The 20,547-nt window shown below is 45.8% G+C and overlaps 1 protein-coding gene across 1 annotated transcript in view; it reads right to left on the bottom strand.

Annotated features, from left to right (window-relative positions):
* The window catches only part of LOC135510193 (GRB2-associated-binding protein 1-like), a 378,827-nt gene that overhangs the window by 137,779 nt on the left and 220,501 nt on the right, over positions 1-20,547 (bottom strand). The window lies entirely within an intron of this gene.

The raw sequence follows: 20,547 nt of genomic DNA, 5'->3' as shown, positions 1-20,547 counted from the left end.
TCTTTCATCAGATCTAATGTGTTATATTCTCCTAAATTATTTTCACATTTCCACAAACCTCAAAGTGTTTCCTTTCAAATGGTACCAATGATATGCATATCCTTGCTTCAGGACCTGAGCTACAGGCAGTTAGATTTGGGTATGTCATTTTAGGCTGAAATTGGAGGGAAAAACATGGTCCGATCCTTATTAACCCGTCTCCTCCCCTTCGGTCTTGTCTTGATTAAGCAGGAGGAGGAAGTTGTGAGCCATTCAATTATTTAAATCACTAATACAGTCTAAAATCCTCTGGTGACAGAAATCACATGTGGCGTCCCACAAGGTTCAATTTTGGGTCCTGTTCAGTTTATATACAGTACCAGTGAAAAGTTTGGACACACCTACTCATTTAAGGGTTTTACTTTATTTTTTTTACTATTTTCTACATTGTAGAATAATAGTGAAGACATCAAAACTATGAAATAACACACATGGAATCATGTAGTAACCACAAAAGTGTTAAACAAATAAAATATATATTTTAGATTCTTCAAAGTGGCCACCCTTCGCCTTGATGCCAGTTTTTCACACTCTTGACATTCTCTCAACCTCAACCAGCTTCATGAGGTAGTCATCTGGAATGCATTTCAATTAACAGTTGTGCCTTGTTAAAAGTTAATTTGTGGAATTGCTCTCCTTCTTAATGCGTTTGAGCCAATCAGTTGTGTTGTGACAAGGTAGGGGTGGTATACAGAAGATATCCGTATTTGGTAAAAGACCAAGTCCATATTATGGCAAGAACAGCTCAAATAAGCAAAGAGAAATGACAGTCCATTATTATTTTATGAGATGGTCAGACAATCCGGAAAATTTCAAGAACTTGCTGCAAAAACCACTACTAAAGGACACCAATAAGAAGAAGAGACTTGATTGGGCCAAGAAACACGAGCAGTGGACATTAGACCAGTGGAAATCTGTCCTTTGGTCTGATGAGTCCAATTTGAGATTTTTAGTTTCAATCACAGTGTCTTTGTGAGACGCAGAGTAGGTGAACGGGTGATCTCTGCATGTGTCGTTCCCACCGTGAAGCATGGAGGGGGAGGTGTGATGGTGCTTTGCTGGTGACACTGTCAGTGATTTATTTAGACTTTAAGGCACACTTAAGCATTCTGCAGCGATACACCATTCAATCTGGTTTTTTACGCTTAGTGGGACTATAATTTGTTTTTCAACCGGACAATTACTCAACACACCTCCAGGCTGTGTATGGGCTAATTGACCAAGAAGGAGAGTGATGGAGTGCTGCATCAGATGACCTGGCCTCCACAATCACCCAACCTCAAACCATTTGAGATGGTTTGGGATAAATTGGACCACAGAGTGAAGGAAAAGCAGCCAACAAGTGCTCAGTATATGTGGGAACTCTTTCAAGACTGTTGGAAAAGCATTCCAGGTGAAGCTGGTTGAGAGAATGCCAAGAGTGTGCAGAGCTGTCATCAAGGCGAAGGGTGGCGACTTTAAATAATCTCAAATATAAAATATATTTTGATTTGTTATACACGTTTCTGGTACTAAATGATTCCATATGTGCTATTTCATAGTTTTAATGTCTTCACTATTAATCTACAACATAGAAAATAGTAAAAATTAAGAAAAAGCCTTGAATTAGTAGGTGTGTCCAAATGTTTGACTGGTAATGTATATACATACATACATACTGAGTACATATGAGACCTTTAGATACTATATACAAAGTATGCATGATATCTTTTTACACCCATCAAACACTCTCTTTCTCAATTCCTCTTTTCCAAACATTCCATTCTCATTTCAGACAGCCCTTCCACCCCTCTCTCTAAACCATTTCCTTCCACCATTTCCCCCTCTTTCTAAACCATTTCCTTGCAGTCCTCTCTCTCTCTAAACCATTTCCTTGCAGTCCTCCCTCTCTCTTTCCAAACCATTTCCTTGCAGTCCTCCCTCTCTCTTTCCAAACCATTTCCTTGCAGTCCTCCCTCTCTCTCTCTAAACCATTTCCTTGCAATCCTCCTCTCTCTTTCCAAACCATTTCCTTGCAGTCCTCTCTCTCTAAACCATTTCCTTGCAGTCTCTCTCGCTCTAAACCATTACCTTGCAGTCCTCCGTCTCTCTAAACCATTTCCTTGCAGTCCTCCCTCCCTCTCTCTAAACCATTTTCTTGCAGTCCTCCCTCTCTCTTTCCCAACCATTTCCTAGCAATCCTCCCTCTCTCTTTCCAAACCATTTCCTTGCAGTCCTCCCTCTCTCTCTAAACAATTTCCTTGCAGTCCTCCCCTCTCTCTCTCTAAACCATTTCCTTGCAGTCTCTCTCTCTCTCTCTCTAAACCATTTCCTTGCAGTCCTCTCCCTCTCTCTCTAAACCATTTCCTTGCAGTCCTCCTCTCTCTTTCCAAACCATTTCCTTGCAATCCTCCCTCTCTTTCCAAACCATTTCCTTTCAATCCTCCCTCTCTCTCTAAACCATTTCATTGCAGTCCTCCCCTCTCTCTCTAAACCATTTCCTTGCAATCCTCCCTCTCTCTTTCCAAACCATTTCCTTGCAGTCCTCCCTCTCTCTAAACCATTTCCCTGCAGTCCCCCTCTCTCTAAACCATTTCCTTGCAGTCCTCTCCCTCTCTCTCTAAACCATTTTCTTGCAATCCTCCCTCTCTCTCTAAACCATTTCCTTGCAATCCTCCCTCTCTCTTTCCAAACCATTTCCTTGCAGTCCTCTCTCTCTAAACCATTTCAATGCAGTCCTCCTCTCTCTAAACCATTTCCTTGCAGTCCTCCTCCCTCTCTCTCTAAACCATTTCCTTGCAATCCTCCCTCTCTCTCTAAACCATTTCCTTGCAAATCTCCCTCTCTCTTTCCAAACCATTTCCTTGCAGTCTCTCTCTCTAAACAATTTCCTTGCAGTCTCTCTCTCTCTAAACCATTTCCTTGCAGTCCTCTCCCTCTCTCTCTAAACCATTTCCTTGCAGTCCTCCCCTCTCTTTCCAAACCATTTCCTTGCAGTCCTCCCTCTCTCTCTAAACCATTTCCTTGCAGTCCTCCCTCTCTTTCCAAACCATTTCCTTGCAATCCTCCCTCTCACTTTCCAAACCATTTCCTTGCAATCATCCCTCTCTCTTTCCAAACCATTTCCTTGCAATCCTCCTCTCTCTTTCCAAACCATTTCCTTGCAGTCCTCCCTCTCTCTTTCCCAAACCATTTCCTTGCAATCCTCCCTCTCACTTTCCAAACCATTTCCTTGCAGTCCTCCCTCTCTCTCTAAACCATTTCCTTGCAATCCTCCCTCTCTCTTTCCAAACCATTTCCTTGCAGTCCTCTCTCTCTAAACCATGTCCTTGCAGTCCTCTCTCGCTCTAAACCATTACCTTGCAGTCCTCCGTCTCTCTAAACCATTTCCTTGCAGTCCTCCTCCCTCTCTCTAAACCATTTTCTTGCAGTCCTCCCTCTCTCTTTCCCAACCATTTCCTAGCAATCCTCCCTCTCTCTTTCCAAACCATTTCCTTGCAGTCCTCCCTCTCTCTCTAAACAATTTCCTTGCAGTCCTCCCTCTCTCTCTCTAAACCATTTCCTTGCAGTCTCTCTCTCTCTCTCTCTAAACCATTTCCTTGCAGTCCTCTCCTCTCTCTCTAAACCATTTCCTTGCAGTCCTCCCTCTCTCTTTCCAAACCATTTCCTTGCAATCCTCCCTCTCTCTTTCCAAACCATTTCCTTTCAATCCTCCCTCTCTCTCTAAACCATTTCATTGCAGTCCTCCCTCTCTCTCTCTAAACCATTTCCTTGCAATCCTCCCTCTCTCTTTCCAAACCATTTCCTTGCAGTCCTCTCTCTAAACCATTTCCCTGCAGTCCCCCTCTCTCTAAACCATTTCCTTGCAGTCCTCTCCCTCTCTCTCTAAACCATTTTCTTGCAATCCTCCCTCTCTCTCTAAACCATTTCCTTGCAATCCTCCCTCTCTCTTTCCAAACCATTTCCTTGCAGTCCTCTCTCTCTAAACCATTTCAATGCAGTCCTCCCTCTCTCTAAACCATTTCCTTGCAGTCCTCTCCCTCTCTCTCTAAACCATTTCCTTGCAATCCTCCCTCTCTCTCTAAACCATTTCCTTGCAAATCTCCTCTCTCTTTCCAAACCATTTCCTTGCAGTCCTCTCTCTCTAAACAATTTCCTTGCAGTCCTCTCTCTCTCTAAACCATTTCCTTGCAGTCCTCCCCTCTCTCTCTAAACCATTTCCTTGCAGTCCTCCCTCTCTCTTTCCAAACCATTTCCTTGCAGTCCTCCCTCTCTTTCTAAACCATTTCCTTGCAGTCCTCCCTCTCTCTTTCCAAACCATTTCCTTGCAATCCTCCCTCTCACTTTCCAAACCATTTCCTTGCAATCATCCCTCTCTCTTTCCAAACCATTTCCTTGCAATCCTCCCTCTCTCTTTCCAAACCATTTCCTTGCAGTCCTCCCTCTCTCCAAACTTTCCCAAACCATTTCCTTGCAATCCCTCTCTCTCTCTCTCTCTCTCTCTCTAAACCATTTCCTTGCAGTCCTCCCTCCCTCTCTCTAAACCATTTCCTTGCAGTCCTCCGTCTCTCTAAACCATTTCCTTGCAGTCCTCCCTCCTCTCTCTAGACCATTTCCTTGCAGTCCTCCCCTCTCTTTCCAAACCATTTCCTTGCAGTCCTCCTCTCTCTCTCTAAACCATTTCCTTGCAGTCCTCTCTCTCTCTAAACCATTTCCTTGCAGTCCTCTCCCTCTCTCTCTAAACCATTTCCTTGCAGTCCTCCTCTCTCTTTCCAAACCATTTCCTTGCAGTCCTCCCTCTCTCTTTCCAAAACATTTCCTTGCAATCCTCCCTCTCTCTTTCCAAACCATTTCCTTGCAATCATCCCTCTCTCTTTCCAAACCATTTCCTTGCAATCCTCCCTCTCTCTTTCCAAACCATTTCCTTGCAATCCTCCCTCTCTCTTTCCCAAACCATTTCCTTGCAATCCTCTCTCTCTCTCTAAACCATTTCATTGCAATCCTCCTCTCTCTAAACCATTTCATTGCAGTCCTCCCTCCCTCTCTCTAAACCATTTCCTTGCAGTCCTCTCTCGCTCTAAACCATTTCCTTGCAGTCCTCCGTCTCTCTAAACCATTTCCTTGCAGTCATCCCTCCCTCTCTAAACCATTTCCTTGCAGTCCTCCCTCTCTCTTTCCCAACCATTTACTTGCAATCCTCCTCTCTCTTTCCAAACCATTTCCTTGCAGTCCTCCCTCTCTCTAAACCATTTCCTTGCAGTCCTCCCTCTCTCTTTCCAAACCATTTCCTTGCAGTCCTCCCTCTCTTTCTCTAAACCATTTCCTTGCAGTCCTCTCTCTCTCTCTAAACCATTTCCTTGCAGTCCTCTCCCTCTCTCTCTAAACCATTTCCTTGCAGTCCTCCTCTCTCTTTCCAAACCATTTCCTTGCAATCCTCCCTCTCTCTTTCCAAACCATTTCCTTGCAGTCCTCTCTCTCTAAACCATTTCCCTGCAGTCCTCCCTCTCTCTAAACCATTTCCTTGCAGTCCTCCCTCTCTCTCTCTAAACCATTTCCTTGCAGTCCTCTCTCTCTCTAAACCATTTCCTTGCAGTCCTCCTCTCTCTCTAAACCATTTCCTTGCAGTCCTCCCTCTCTCTTTCCAAACCATTTCCTTGCAGTCCTCCCTCTCTCTTTCCAAACCATTTCCTTGCAATCCTCCCTCTCTCTTTCCAAACCATTTCCTTGCAATCATCCCTCTCTCTTTCTAAACCATTTCCTTGTAATCCTCCATCTCTCTTTCCAAACCATTTCCTTGCAGTCCTCCCTCTCTCTTTCCAAACCATTTCCTTGCAATCCTCCTCTCTCTTTCCTAAACCATTTCCTTGCAATCCTCTCTCTCTCTCTCTAAACCATTTCCTTGCAATCCTCCCTCCCTCTCTCTAAACCATTTCCTTGCAGTCCTCTCTCGCTCTAAACCATTTCCTTGCAGTCCTCCGTCTCTCTAAACCATTTCCTTGCAGTCCTCCCTCCCTCTCTCTAAACCATTTCCTTGCAGTCCTCCCTCTCTCTTTCCCAACCATTTCCTTGCAATCCTCCCTCTCTCTTTCCAAACCATTTCCTTGCAGTCCTCCCTCTCTCTCTAAACAATTTCCTTGCAGTCCTCCTCTCTCTCTCTAAACCATTTCCTTGCAGTCCTCTCTCTCTCTCTAAACAATTTCCTTGCAGTCCTCTCCCTCTCTCTCTAAACCATTTCCTTGCAGTCCTCCCTCTCTCTTTCCAAACCATTTCCTTGCAATCCTCCTCTCTCTTTCCTAAACCATTTCCTTGCAATCCTCTCTCTCTAAACCATTTCCTTGCAGTCCTCCTCTCTCTAAACCATTTCCTTGCAGTCCTCCCTCTCTCTAAACCATTTCCTTGCAGTCCTCTCTCGCTCTAAACCATTTCCTTGCAGTCCTCCGTCTCTCTAAACCATTTCCTTGCAGTCCTCCCTCCCTCTCTCTAAACCATTTCCTTGCAGTCCTCCCTCTCTCTTTCCCAACCATTTCCTTGCAATCCTCCCTCTCTCTTTCCAAACCATTTCCTTGCAGTCCTCCCTCTCTCTCTAAACAATTTCCTTGCAGTCCTCCCTCTCTCTTTCCAAACCATTTCCTTGCAGTCCTCTCTCTCTTAACCATTTCCCTGCAGTCCTCCTCTCTCTAAACCATTTCCTTGCAATCCTCCTCTCTCTTTCCAAACCATTTCCTTGCAGTCCTCCCTCTCTCTCTAAACAATTTCCTTGCAGTCCTCCCTCTCTCTTTCTAAACCATTTCCTTGCAGTCCTCCCTCTCTTTCCAAACCATTTCCTTGGAGTCCTCCCTCTCTCTCTAAACCATTTCCTTGCAGTCCTCTGCCTCTCTCTCTAAACCGTTTCCTTGCAGTCCTCCTCTCTCTCTCTAAACCATTTCTCTGCAGTCCTCCCTCTCTCTAAACCATTTCCTTGCAGTCTCTCCCTCTCTCTCTAAACCATTTTCTTGCAATCCTCCTCTCTCTCTAAACCATTTCCTTGCAATCCTCCATCTCTCTTTCCAAACCATTTCCTTTCTCTAAACCATTTCCTTGCAGTCCTCTCCCTCTCTCTCTACACCATTTCCTTGCAATCCTCCCTCTCTCTCTAAACCATTTCCTTGCAAATCTCACTCTCTCTCTCTAAACAATTTCCTTGCAGTCCTCTCTCTCTCTAAACCATTTCCTTGCAGTCCTCTCCCTCTCTCTAAACCATTTCCTTGCAGTCCTCCCTCTCTCTTTCCAAACCATTTCCTTGCATTCCTCCCTCTCTCTCCAAACCATTTCCTTGCAATCCTCCCTCTCTCTCTCCAAACCATTTCCTTGCAATCATCCCTCTCTCTTTCCAAACCATTTCCTTGCAATCCTCCCTCTCTGTTTCCAAACCATTTCCTGCAGTCCTCCCTCTCTCTTTCCAAACCATTTCCTTGCAATCCTCCCTCTCTCTTTCCAAACCATTTCCTTGCAATCCTCCCTCTCTCTCTCTAAACCATTTCCTTGCAGTCCTCCTCTCTAAACCATTTCCTTGCAGTCCTCCCTCCCTCTCTCTAAACCATTTCCTTGCAGTCCTCTCTCGCTCTAAACCATTTCCTTGCAGTCCTCCGTCTCTCTAAACCATTTCCTTGCAGTCCTCCCTCCCTCTCTCTAAACCATTTCCTTGCAGTCCTCCCTCTCTTTCCCAACCATTTCCTTGCAATCCTCCCTCTCTCTTTCCAAACCATTTCCTTGCAGTCCTCCTCTCTCTCTAAACAATTTCCTTGCAGTCCTCCCTCTCTCTTTCCAAACCATTTCCTTGCAGTCCTCCTCTCTCTAAACCATTTCCTGCTCTCTCTCTCTAAACCATTTCCTTGCAATCCTCTCTCTTTCCAAACCATTTCCTTGCAGTCCTCCCTCTCTCGCTAAACCATTTCCTTGCAGTCCTCCCTCTCTCTTTCCAAACCATTTCCTTGCAGTCCTCCCTCTCTCTTTCCAAACCATTTCCTTGCAGTCCTCCCTCTCTCTCTAAACCATTTCCTTGCAGTCCTCTGCCTCTCTCTCTAAACCGTTTCCTTGCAAACCATTTCTCATTTCTAAACTATTTCTCTGCAGTCCTCTCTCTCTAAACCATTTCCTTGCAGTCCTCCTCTCTCTCTAAACCATTTCCTTGCAATCCTCCCTCTCTCTCTAAACCATTTCCTTCTCTCTCTCTAAACCATTTCCTTGCAGTCTCTCTCTCTCTAAACCATTTCCTTGCAGTCCTCCCTCTCTCTCTAAACCATTTCCTTGCAGTCCTCTCTCTTTCCAAACCATTTCCTTGCATCCCTCCTCCTCTCTCTCCAAACCATTTCCTTGCAATCCTCCCTCTCTTTCAAAACCATTTCCTTGCAATCATCCCTCTCTCCTTTCCAAACCATTTCCTTGCAATCCTCCCTCTCTCTTTCCAAACCATTTCCTTGCAGTCCTCCCTCTCTTTCCAAACCATTTCCTTGCAATCCTCCCTCTCTCTTTCCAAACCATTTCCTTGCAGCAATCCCTCTCTCTCTCCAAACCATTTCCTTGCAGTCCTCCTCTCTCTAAACCATTTCCTTGCAGTCCTCTCTCTTTCCAAACCATTTCCTTGCAGTCTCTCTAAACCATTTCCTTGCAGTCCTTCCTCTCTCTCTAAACCATTTCCTTGCAGTCCTCCTCTCTCTTTCCAAACCATTTCCTTGCAATCCTCCCTCTCTCTTTCCAAACCATTTCCTTGCAGTCCTCCCTCTCTCTTTCCCAAACCATTTCCTTGCAATCCTCCTCTCTCTTTCCAAACCATTTCCTTGCAGTCCTCCCTCTCTCTCTCTAAACCATTTCCTTGCAGTCCTCCAAACCTCTCTCTCTAAACCATTTCCTTGCAGTCCTCCCTCTCTCTCTAAACCATTTCCTTGCAGTCCTCCCTCTCTCTTTCCAAACCATTTCCTTGCAGTCCTTTCCCTCTCTCTAAACCATTTCCTTGCAGTCCCTCTCTCTTTCCAAATCATTTCCTTGCAATCCTCCTCTCTCTTTCCAAACCATTTCCTTGCAATCCTCCCTCTCTCTTTAAACCATTTCCTTGCAATCCTCCTCTCTGTTTCCAAACCATTTCCTTGCAGTCCTCCCTCTCTCTTTCCAAACCATTTCCTTGAAATCCTCCCTCTCTCTTTCCCAAACCATTTCCTTGCAGTCCTCCTCTCTCTTTCAAACCATTTCTTCCTCTCTCTCTCCAAACCATTTCCTTGCAAGTCCTCTCTCTCTCTAAACCATTTCCTTGCAGTCCTCCCTCCCTCTCTCTAAACCATTTCCTTGCAGTCTCTCTCGCTCTAAACCATTTCCTTGCAGTCCTCCGTCTCTCTAAACCATTTCCTTGCAGTCCTCCCTCCTCTCTCTAAACCATTTCCTTGCAGTCCTCCCTCTCTTTCCAAACCATTTCCTTGCAATCCTCCTCTCTCTTTCCAAACCATTTCCTTGCAGTCCTCCCCTCTCTTTCTAAACCATTTCCTTGCAATCCTCCCTCTCTTTCCAAACCATTTCCTTGCAGTCCTCCCTCTCTCTCTCTAAACCATTTCCTTGCAGTCCTCTCTCTCTCTAAACCATTTCCTTGCAGTCCTCTCCCTCTCTCTCTAAACCATTTCCTTGCAGTCCTCCCTCTCTCTTTCCAAACCATTTCCCTTGCAATCCTCCCTCTCTCTTTCCAAACCATTTCCTTGCAGTCCTCCTCTCTCTAAACCATTTCCTGCAGTCCTCCCTCTCTCTAAACCATTTCCTTGCAGTCCTCCCTCTCCCTCTCTCTAAACCATTTCCTTGCAGTCCTCTCATTTCCCTCTCTCTTTAAACCATTTCCTTGCAGTCCTCCCTCTCTCTTTCCAAACCATTTCCTTGCAGTCCTCCCTCTCTCTTTTCCAAACCATTTCCTTGCAATCTGTTTCAAACCATTTCCTTGCAGTCCTCCCCTCTCTTTCCAAACCATTTCCTTGCAATCATCCCTCTCTCTTTCCAAACCATTTCCTTGCAATCCTCCCCTCTCTTTCCAAACCATTTCCTTGCAGTCCTCTCTCTTTCCAAACCATTTCCTTGCAGTCCTCCCTCTTTCTCTAAACCATTTCCCTTGCATCTCTCTCTCTCTAAACCATTTCCTTGCAGTCCTCCTCTCTCTAAACCATTTCCTTGCAGTCCTCCCTCTCTCTCTCTAAACCATTTCCTTGCAGTCCTCCCTCTCTCTCTAAACCATTTCCTTGCAGTCCTCCCTCTCTCTAAACCATTTCCTTGCAGTCCTCCCTCCTCTCTAAACCATTTCCTTGCAGTCCTCCCTCTCTCTTTCCAAACCATTTCCTTGCAGTCCTCTCTCTCTTTCCAAACCATTTCCTTGCAGTCCTCCCTCTCTCTTTCAAACCATTTCCTTGCAGTCCTCTCCCTCTCTCTCTAAACCATTTCCTTGCAATCCTCACTCTCTCTCTAAACCATTTCCTTGCAAATCTCCCTCTCTTTCCAAACCATTTCCTTGCAGTCCTCTCTCTCTCTAAACAATTTCCTTGCAGTCCTCTCTCTCTCTAAACCATTTCCTTGCAGTCCTCTCTCTCTCTCTAAACCATTTCCTTGCAGTCCTCCCTCTCTCTTTCCAAACCATTTCCTTGCAGTCCTCCCTCTCTCTCTAAACCATTTCCTTGCAGTCCTCCCTCTCTTTCCAAACCATTTCCTTGCAATCCTCCCTCTCTCTTTCCAAACCATTTCCTTGCAATCCTCCCTCTCTTTCCAAACCATTTCCTTGCAATCATCCCTCTCTTTCCAAACCATTTCCTTGCAATCCTCCCTCTCTCTTTCCAAACCATTTCCTTGCAATCCTCCCTCTCTCTTTCCAAACCATTTCCTTGCAATCCTCCCTCTCTCTTCCCAAACCATTTCCTTGCAATCCTCCCTCTCTCTCTAAACCATTTCCTTGCAATCCTCCCCTCTCTTTCTAAACCATTTCCCTGCAGTCCTCTCTCTAAACCATTTCCTTGCAGTCCTCCCTCCTCTCTCTCTAAACCATTTCCTTGCAGTCCTCCCTCTCTCTCTCTAAACCACCAGTCCTTCCTCTAAACCATTTCCTTGCAGTCCTCTTTCCAAAACCATTTCCTTGCAGTCTTTCTCTAAACCATTTCCTTGCAGTCCTCCCTCTCTCTTTCCAAACCATTTCCTTGCAGTCCTCCCTCCCTCTCTCATTTCTTTGCAATCCTCCCTCTCTCTTTCCAAACCATTTCCTTGCAATCATCCCTCTCTCTTTCCAAACCATTTCCTCAATCCTCTCTCTTTCCAAACCATTTCCTTGCAGTCCTCCCTCTCTCTTTCCAAACCATTTCCTTGCAAGTCCTCCCTCTCTCTTTCCCAAACCATTTCCTTGCAATCCTCCCTCTCTCTCTCTAAACCATTTCCTTGCAGTCCTCCCTCTCTCTAAACCATTTCCTTGCAGTCCTCCCTCCCTCTCTCTAAACCATTTCCTTGCAGTCCTCTCCTCTAAACCATTTCCTTGCAGTCCTCCGTCTCTCTAAACCATTTCCTTGCAGTCCTCCCTCTCTATCTTTCCCAACCATTTCCTTGCAATCCTCCCTCTCTCTTTCCAAACCATTTCCTTGCAGTCCTCCCTCTCTCCTAAACCATTTCCTTGCAGTCCTCCCTCTCTCTCTAAACCATTTCCTTGCAGTCCTCCCTCTCTCTAAACCATTTCCTCCTGCAGTCCCTCCCTCTCTCTCTAAACCATTTCCTTGCAGTCCTCCCTCTCTTTCCAAACCATTTCCTTGCAATCCTTCCTCTCTCTTTCCAAACCATTTCCTTGCAATCCTCCCTCTCTTCTAAACCATTTCCTTGCAGTCCTCCTCTCTCTCTCTAAACCATTTCCTTGCAATCCCTCCCTCTCTTTCCAAACCATTTCCTTGCAGTCCTCTCTCTCTAAACCATTTCCCTCTCCTCTCTCTAAACCATTTCCTTGCAGTCCTCTCCTTCCAAACCTCTCTCTCTAAACCATTTCCTTGCAATCCTCCCTCTCTTCCAAACCATTTCCTTGCAATCCTCCCTCTCTTTCCAAACCATTTCATTGCAATTTCCTTCACTCTCTCTCTAAACCATTTCCTTGCAGTCCTCTCTCTCTAAACCATTTCCTTGCAGTCCTCTCTCTAAACCATTTCCTTGCAGTCCTCCCTCTCTCTCTAAACCATTTCCTTGCAGTCCCTCTCTCTAAACCATTTCCTTGCAGTCCTCTCCTCTCTCTCTAAACCATTTCCTTGCAGTCCTCCCTCTCTCTTTCCAAACCATTTCCTTGCAGTCCTCCCTCTCTCTTTCCAAACCATTTCCTTGCAGTCCTCCCTCTCTCTTTCCAAACCATTTCCTTGCAATCATCCCTCTCTCATTTCCAAACCATTTCCTTGCAATCCTCCCTCTCTCTTTCCAAACCATTTCCTTGCAGTCCTCCCTCTCTTTCCAAACCATTTCCTTGCAATCCTCCCTCTCTCTTTCCCAAACCATTTCCTTGCAATCCTCTCTCTCTCTCTAAACCATTTCCTTGCAGTCCTCCTCTCTCTAAACCATTTCCTTGCAGTCCTCCCTCCTCTCTCTAAACCATTTCCTTGCAGTCCTCTCTCTCTCTAAACCATTTCCTTGCAGTCTCCCCTCTGCTCTAAACCATTTCCTTGCAATCCTACCTCTCTCTAAACCATTTCCTTGCAATCCTCCTCTCTCTTTCCAAACCATTTCCTTGCAATCATCCCCTCTCTTTCCAAACCATTTCCTTGCAATCCTCCTCTCTCTTTCCAAACCATTTCCTTGCAGTCCTCCCTCTCTCTTTCCAAACCATTTCCCTGCAGTCCTCCCTGTCTCTAAACCATTTCCTTGCAGTCCTCCCCTCTCTCTCTAAACCATTTCCTTGCAATCCTCCTCTCTCTCTAAACCATTTCCTTGCAAATCTCCCTCTCTCTTTCCAAACCATTTCCTTGCAGTCCTCTCTCTCTAAACCTCTCTCTAAACCATTTCCTTGCAGTCCTCCGTCTCTCTAAACCATTTCCTTGCAGTCCTCCCTCCCTCTCTCTAAACCATTTCCTTGCAGTCCTCCTCTCTCTTTCCAAACCATTTCCTTGCAATCCTCCCTCTCTCTTTCCAAACCATTTCCTTGCAGTCCTCCCTCTCTCTTAAACCATTTCCTTGCAGTCCTCCCTCTCTTTCAAACCATTTCCTTGCAATCCTCCCCTCTCTTTCCAAACCATTTCCTTGCAGTCCTCCCTCTCTCTCTAAACCATTTCCTTGCAGTCCTCTCTCTCTAAACCATTTCCTTGCAGTCCTCTCCCTCTCTCTCTAAACCATTTCCTTGCAGTCCTCCCTCTCTCTTTCCAAACCATTTCCTTGCAGTCCTCGATCTAAACCTCTTTCTTTCCAAACCATTTCCTTGCAATCCTCCCTCTCTTTCCAAACCATTTCCTTGCAATCATCCCTCTCTCTTTCCAAACCATTTCCTTGCAATCCTCCCTCTCTCTTTCCAAACCATTTCCTTGCAGTCCTCCCTCTCTCTTTCCAAACCATTTCCTTGCAATCCTCCCTCTCTTTCCAAACCATTTCCTTGCAGTCCTCTCTCTTTCCAAACCATTTCCTTGCAGTCCTCCCTCTCTTTCCCAAACCATTTCCTTGCAGTCCTCCCTCTCTCTTTCTAAACCATTTCCTTGCAATCCTCCCTCTCTCTAAACCATTTCCTTGCAGTCCTCCCTCTCTCTCTCTAAACCATTTCCTTGCAGTCCTCTAAACCATTTCCTTGCAGTCCTCTCTAAACCATTTCCTTGCAGTCCTCCTCTCTCTCTCTAAACCATTTCCTTGCAGTCCTCCCTCTCTCTAAACCATTTCCTTGCAGTCCTCCCTCTCTCTCTCTAAACCATTTCCTTGCAGTCCTCCCTCTCTTTCCAAACCATTTCCTTGCAGTCCTCCCTCTCTCTTTCCAAACCATTTCCTTGCAATCATCCCTCTCTCTTTCCAAACCATTTCCTTGCAATCCTCCCTCTCTCTTTCCAAACCATTTCCTTGCAGTCCTCCCTCTCTCTTTCCAAACCATTTCCTTGCAATCCTCCCTCTCTCTCCCAAACCATTTCCTTGCAGTCCTCTCTCTCTCTAAACCATTTCCTTGCAGTCCTCCCTCTCTCTAAACCATTTCCTTGCAGTCCTCTCCTCTCTCTAAACCATTTCCTTGCATTTCCTCTCTTTCTAAACCATTTCCTTGCAGTCCTCCCTCTCTCTCCTAAACCATTTCCTTGCAGTCCTCCCTCTCTCTTTCCCAACCATTTCCTTGCAATCCTCCCTCTCTCTTTCCAAACCATTTCCTTGCAGTCCTCCCTCTCTCGCTAAACAATTTCCTTGCAGTCCTCCCTCTCTCTCTCTAAACCATTTCCTTGCAGTCCTCTCTCTCTCTAAACCATTTCCTTGCAGTCCTCTCCTCTCTCTAAACCATTTCCTTGCAGTCCTCCCTCTCTCTTTCCAAACCATTTCCTTGCAATCCTCCTCTCTCTTTCCAAACCATTTCCTTGCAATCCTCCCTCTCTCTCTAAACCATTTCATTGCAGTCCTCCTCTCTCTCTCTAAACCATTTCCTTGCAATCCTCCCTCTCTCTTTCCAAACCATTTCCTTGCAGTCCTCTCTCTCTAAACCATTTCCTGCAGTCCTCCCTCTCTCTAAACCATTTCCTTGCAGTCCTCTCCCCTCTCTCTAAACCATTTCCTTGCAGTCCTCCTCTCTCTTTCCAAACCATTTCCTTGCAGTCCTCCCTCTCATTTTTCAAAACCATTTCCTTGCAATCCTCCCTCTCTCTTCCAAACCATTTCCTTGCAATCCTCCCTCTCTCTTTCTAAACCATTTCCTTGCAATCCTCCTCTCTCTTTCCAAACCATTTCCTTGCAGTCCTCCTCTCTCTTTCCAAACCATTTCCTTGCAATCCTCCCTCTCTTTCCAAACCATTTCCTTGCAGTCCTCCCTCTCTCTTTCCAAACCATTTCCTTGCAATCCTCCCTCTCTCTTTCCAAACCATTTCCTTGCAGTCCTCCCTCTCTCTCTAAACCATTTCCTTGCAATCCTCCCTCTCTCTCCTAAACCATTTCCTTGCAATCCTCCCTCTCTCTTCTAAACCATTTCCTTGCAGTCCTCCCTCTCTCTAAACCATTTCCTTGCAGTCCTCTCTCCCCATCTCTCTAAACCATTTCCTTGCAGTCCTCTCTCTCTCTAAACCATTTCCTTGCAGTCCTCTCTCTAAACCATTTCCTTTTCCCAAACCATTTCCTTGCAATCCTCCTCTCTCTTTCCAAACCATTTCCTTGCAGTCCTCCTCTCTCTAAACATTTCCTTGCAGTCCTCCCTCTCTCTCTAAACCATTTCCTTGCAGTCCTCTCTCTCTCTAAACCATTTCCTTGCAGTCCTCTCCCTCTCTCTCTAAACCATTTCCTTGCAGTCCTCCCTCTCTCTTTCCAAACCATTTCCTTGCAGTCCTCCTCTCTCTTTCCAAACCATTTCCTTGCAATCCTCTCTCTCTCTAAACCATTTCTTGCAGTCCTCCCATTTCTCTCTCTCTAAACCATTTCCTTGCAATCCTCCCTCTCTCTTTCCAAACCACCATTTCCTTAAACCATTTCCTTGCAGTCCCTCCCTCTCCTAAACCCCTTGCATCTAAACCCTTTCTCTCTAAACCATTTCCTTGCAGTCCTCCCTCTCTCTTTCCAAACCATTTCCTTGCAATCCTCCCTCTCTCTTTCCAAACCATTTCCTTGCAATCTCTCTCCTAAACCATTTCCTGCAGTCCTCTCTCTAAACCATTTCCTTGCAGTCCTCCCTCTCTCTCTCTAAACCATTTCCTTGCAGTCCTCTCTCTCTAAACCATTTCCTTGCAGTCCTCTCCCTCTCTCTCTAAACCATTTCCTTGTCCTCCCTCTCTCTTTCCAAACCAGTCCTCTCTCTTTCCAAAACCATTCCAAACCCTTGCAATCCTCCCTCTCTCTTTCCAAACCATTTCCTTGCAGTCCTCCTCTCTCTCCAAACCATTTCCTTGCAGTCCTCCCTCTCTTTCCAAACCATTTCCTTTGCAGTCCTTGCAGTCCTCCTCTCTCTAAACCATTTCCTTGCAGTCCTCCCTCCTCTCTCTAAACCATTTCCTTGCAGTCCTTCTGCCCTCTCTCTCTAAACCATTTCCTTGCAATTCCTCCCTCTCTCTAAACCATTTCCTTGCAATCCTCCCTCTCTCTTTCCAAACCATTTCCTTGCAATCATCCCTCTCTCTTTCCAAACCATTTCCTTGCAATCCTCCCTCTCTTTCCAAACCATTTCCTTGCAGTCCTCCTCTCTCTTTCCAAACCATTTCCCTGCAGTCCTCCCTGTCTCTAAACCATTTCCTTGCAGTCCTCCCCTCCTCTCTCTAAACCATTTCCTTGCAATCCTAAACCACACTCTCTCTAAACCATTTCCTTGCAAATCTCCCTCTCTCTTTCCAAACCATTTCCTTGCAGTCCTTTCTCTCTAAACCATTTCCTTGCAGTCCTTTCTCTCTAAACCATTTCCTTGCAGTCCTCCTCCCTCTCTCTAAACCATTTCCTTGCAGTCCTCCTCTCTCTTTCCCAACCATTTCCTTGCAATCCTCCCTCTCTCTTTCCAAACCATTTCCTTGCAGTCCTCCCTCTCTCTCTAAACCATTTCCTTGCAGTCCTCTCTCTTTAAACCATTTCCTTGCAAGTCCTCTCTTTCCAAACCATTTCCTTGCAGTCCCTCTCTCTCTCTCTAAACCATTTCCTTGCAGTCCTCTAAACCATTTCCTCTCTTCTCTAAACCATTTCCTTGCAGTCCTCTCCCTCTCTCTTTCCAAACCATTTCCTTGCAATCCTCCCTCTCTCTTTCCAAACCATTTCCTTGCAATCCTCCCTCTTTCTTTCCAAACCATTTCCTTGCAATCCTCCCTCCTCTTTCCAAACCATTTCCTTGCAGTCCTCTTTCCAAACCATTTCCTTGCAGTCCTCCCTCTCTCTTTCCAAACCATTTCCTTGCAATCCTCCCTCTCTCTCTTTCCCAAACCATTTCCTTGCAGTCTCTCTCTCTCTAAACCATTTCCTTGCAATCTCTCTCTCCTCTCTCTAAACCATTTCCTTGCAGTCCTCTCTCTCTCTCTAAACCATTTCCTTGCAGTCCTCCCCTCTCTTTCCAAACCATTTCCTTGCAGTCCTCCTCTCGCAATCTCCAAACCATTTCCTTGCAATCCTCCTCTCTCTCTCCAAACCATTTCCTTGCAGTCCACCCTCTCTCTTTCCAAACCATTTCCTTGCAGTCCTCCCTCTCTCTTTCCAAACCATTTCCTTGCAATCCTCCTCTCTCTTTCCAAACCATTTCCTTGCAGTCCTCCCTCTCTTTCCAAACCATTTCCTTGCAGTCCTCCCTCTCTTTCCAAACCATTTCCTTGCAATCCTCCTCTCTCTTTCCAAACCATTTCCTTGCAATCCTCCTCTCTCTCTAAACCATTTCCTTGCAGTCCTCCCCTCTCTCTAAACCATTTCCTTGCAGTCCTCCCCCTCTCTCTAAACCATTTCCTTGCAGTCCTCTCTCTCGATCTAAACCATTTCCTTGCAGTCCTCCGTCTCTCTAAACCATTTCCTTGCAGTCCTCCCTCTCTCTCTAAACCATTTCCTTGCAATCCTCCCTCTCTTTCCAAACCATTTCCTTGCAATCCTCCCTCTCTCTTTCCAAACCATTTCCTTGCAATCCTCCCTCTCTTTCCAAACCATTTCCTTGCAGTCCTCCTCTCTAAACAATTTCCTTGCAGTCCTCTCTCTTTCCAAACCATTTCCTTGCAATCCTCCCCTCTCATTTTTCTCAAACCATTTCCTTGCAATCCTCCCTCTCTCTTTCCAAACCATTTCCTTGCAATCCTCCTTGCTCTCTCTTTCCAAACCATTTCCTTGCAGTCCTCCCTCTCTTTCCAAACCATTTCCTTGCAGTCCTCCCTCTCTCTAAACCATTTCCTTGCAGTCTCTCTCCCTCTCTCTCTAAACCATTTCCTTGCAATCCTCCCCCTCTCTCTAAACCATTTCCTTGCAAATCCTCCCTCTCTCTTTCCAAACCATTTCCTTGCAGTCCTCCCTCCTCTCTCTAAACCATTTCCTTGCAGTCCTCCTCTCCTCTCTAAACCATTTCCTTGCAGTCCTCTCTCTCTCTAAACCATTTCCTTGCAATCCTCCTCTCTCTTTCCAAACCATTTCCTTGCAGTCCTCCTCTCTCTCTAAACCATTTCCTTGCAGTCCTCCATCTCTCTAAACCATTTCCTTGCAGTCCTCCCTCCTCTCTCTCTAAACCATTTCCTTGCAGTCCTCCCTCTCTCTTTCCAAACCATTTCCTTGCAGTCCTCCTCTCTCTTTCCAAACCATTTCCTTGCAATCCTCCCTCTCTCTTTCCAAACCATTTCCTTGCAAGTCCTCCCTCTCTCTTTCCAAACCATTTCCTTGCCTCCCTCTCTTTCCAAACCATTTCCTTGCAATCCTCCCTCTCTTTCCAAACCATTTCCTTGCAGTCCTCCTCTCTCTTTCCAAACCATTTCCTTGCAATCCTCCCTCTCTTTCCCAAACCATTTCCTTGCAATCCTCCTCTCTCTCTAAACCATTTCCTTGCAGTCCTCCCTCTCTCTAAAACCACCATTTCTAAACCATTTCCTTGCAGTCCTCCCTCCCTCTCTCTAAACCATTTCCTTGCAGTCCTCCCTCTCTCTTTCCAAACCATTTCCTTGCAATCCTCCCTCTCTCTTTCCCAAACCATTTCCTTGCAATCCTCTCTCTCTCTCTAAACCATTTCCTTGCAGTAAACCATTTCCTTGCAGTCCTTTCTCTCTCTAAACCATTTCCTTGCAGTCCTCCCTCCCTCTCTCTAAACCATTTCCTTGCCATCCTCCCTCTCTCTTTCCAAACCATTTCCTTGCATCCTCCTCTCTCTCTAAACCTTGCAGTCCTCCTCCTCTCTCTAAACCATTTCCTTGCAGTCCTTTCTCTCTCTAAACCATTTCCTTGCAGTCCTCCCTCCCTTCTCTAAACCATTTCCTTGCAGTCCTCCCTCTCTCTTTCCAAACCATTTCCTTGCAATCCTCCCTCTCTCTTTCCAAACCATTTCCTTGCAGTCCTCCCTCTCTCTCTCTAAACCATTTCCTTGCAGTCCCTCTCTCTCTAAACCATTTCCTTGCAATCCTCTCCCTCTCTCTAAACCATTTCCTTGCAGTCCTCCCTCTCTCTTTCCAAACCATTTCCTTGCAGTCCTCCCTCTCTCTTTCCAAACCATTTCCTTGCAATCCTCCCTCTCTCTTTCCAAACCATTTCCTTGCAATCATCCCTCTCTCTTTCCAAACCATTTCCTTGCAATCCTCCCTCTCTCTTTCCAAACCATTTCCTTGCAATCCTCCCTCTCTTTCTAAACCATTTCCTTGCAGTCCTCCCTCTCTCTTTCCAAACCATTTCCTTGCAGTCCTCCCTCTCTCTAAACCATTTCCTTGCAGTCCTCCCTCTCTCTCTCTAAACCATTTCCTTGCAGTCCTCCCTCTCTCTTTCCAAACCATTTCCTTGCAATCCTCCTCTCTCTCTCTCTCTCCAAACCATTTCCTTGCAGTCCTCCCTCTCTCTCTCTAAACCATTTCCTTGCAATTTCCTCCTCTCTCTCTAAACCATTTCCTTGCAGTCCTCCCTCTCTCTCTCTAAACCATTTCCTTGCAGTCCTCCCTCTCTCTAAACCATTTCCTTGCAGTCCTCCCTCTCTCTCTAAACCATTTCCTTGCAGTCCTCCCTCTCTCTCTAAACCATTTCCTTGCAGTCCTCCTCTCTAAACCATTTCTTTTCTCTCTCCAAACCATTTCCTTGCAATCCTCCCTCTCTTTCTAAACCATTTCCTTGCTTTCTCAAACCATTTCCTTGCAGTCCTCCTCCTCTCTCTAAACCATTTCCTTGCAGTCCCAGTCCTCTCTCTCTAAACCATTTCCTTGCAGTCCTCTCCCTCTCTCTCTAAACCATTTCCTTGCAGTCCTCCCTCTCTCTTTCCAAACCATTTCCTTGCAGTCCTCCCTCTCTCTTTCCAAACCATTTCCTTGCAATCCTCCTCTCTCTTTCCAAACCATTTCCTTGCAATCCTCCCTCTCTCTTTCCAAACAATTTCCTTGCAGTCCTCCTCTCTCTTTCCAAACCATTTCCTTGCAATCCTCCCTCTCTCTTTCCCAAACCATTTCCTTGCAGTCCTCCCCTCTCTCTAAACCATTTCCTTGCAGTCCTCCCTCTCTCTAAACCATTTCCTTGCAGTCCTCCCTCCCTCTCTCTAAACCATTTCCTTGCAATCCTCCCTCTCTCGATCTAAACCATTTCCTTGCAGTCCTCCGTCTCTCTAAACCATTTCCTTGCAGTCCCTCCCTCTCTCTCTCTAAACCATTTCCTTGCAGTCCTCCCTCTCTCTTTCCAAACCATTTCCTTGCAATCCTCCCTCTCTCTTTCCAAACCATTTCCTTGCAGTCCTCCCTC

This window comes from Oncorhynchus masou, chromosome 23 (assembly GCF_036934945.1).
Source record: "Oncorhynchus masou masou isolate Uvic2021 chromosome 23, UVic_Omas_1.1, whole genome shotgun sequence".
NCBI classification, from domain to species: Eukaryota; Metazoa; Chordata; class Actinopteri; order Salmoniformes; family Salmonidae; genus Oncorhynchus; species Oncorhynchus masou.
The sequence above is the reverse complement of the archived record's forward strand: the minus strand, read 5'-3'. Positions and strand labels throughout refer to the sequence as shown.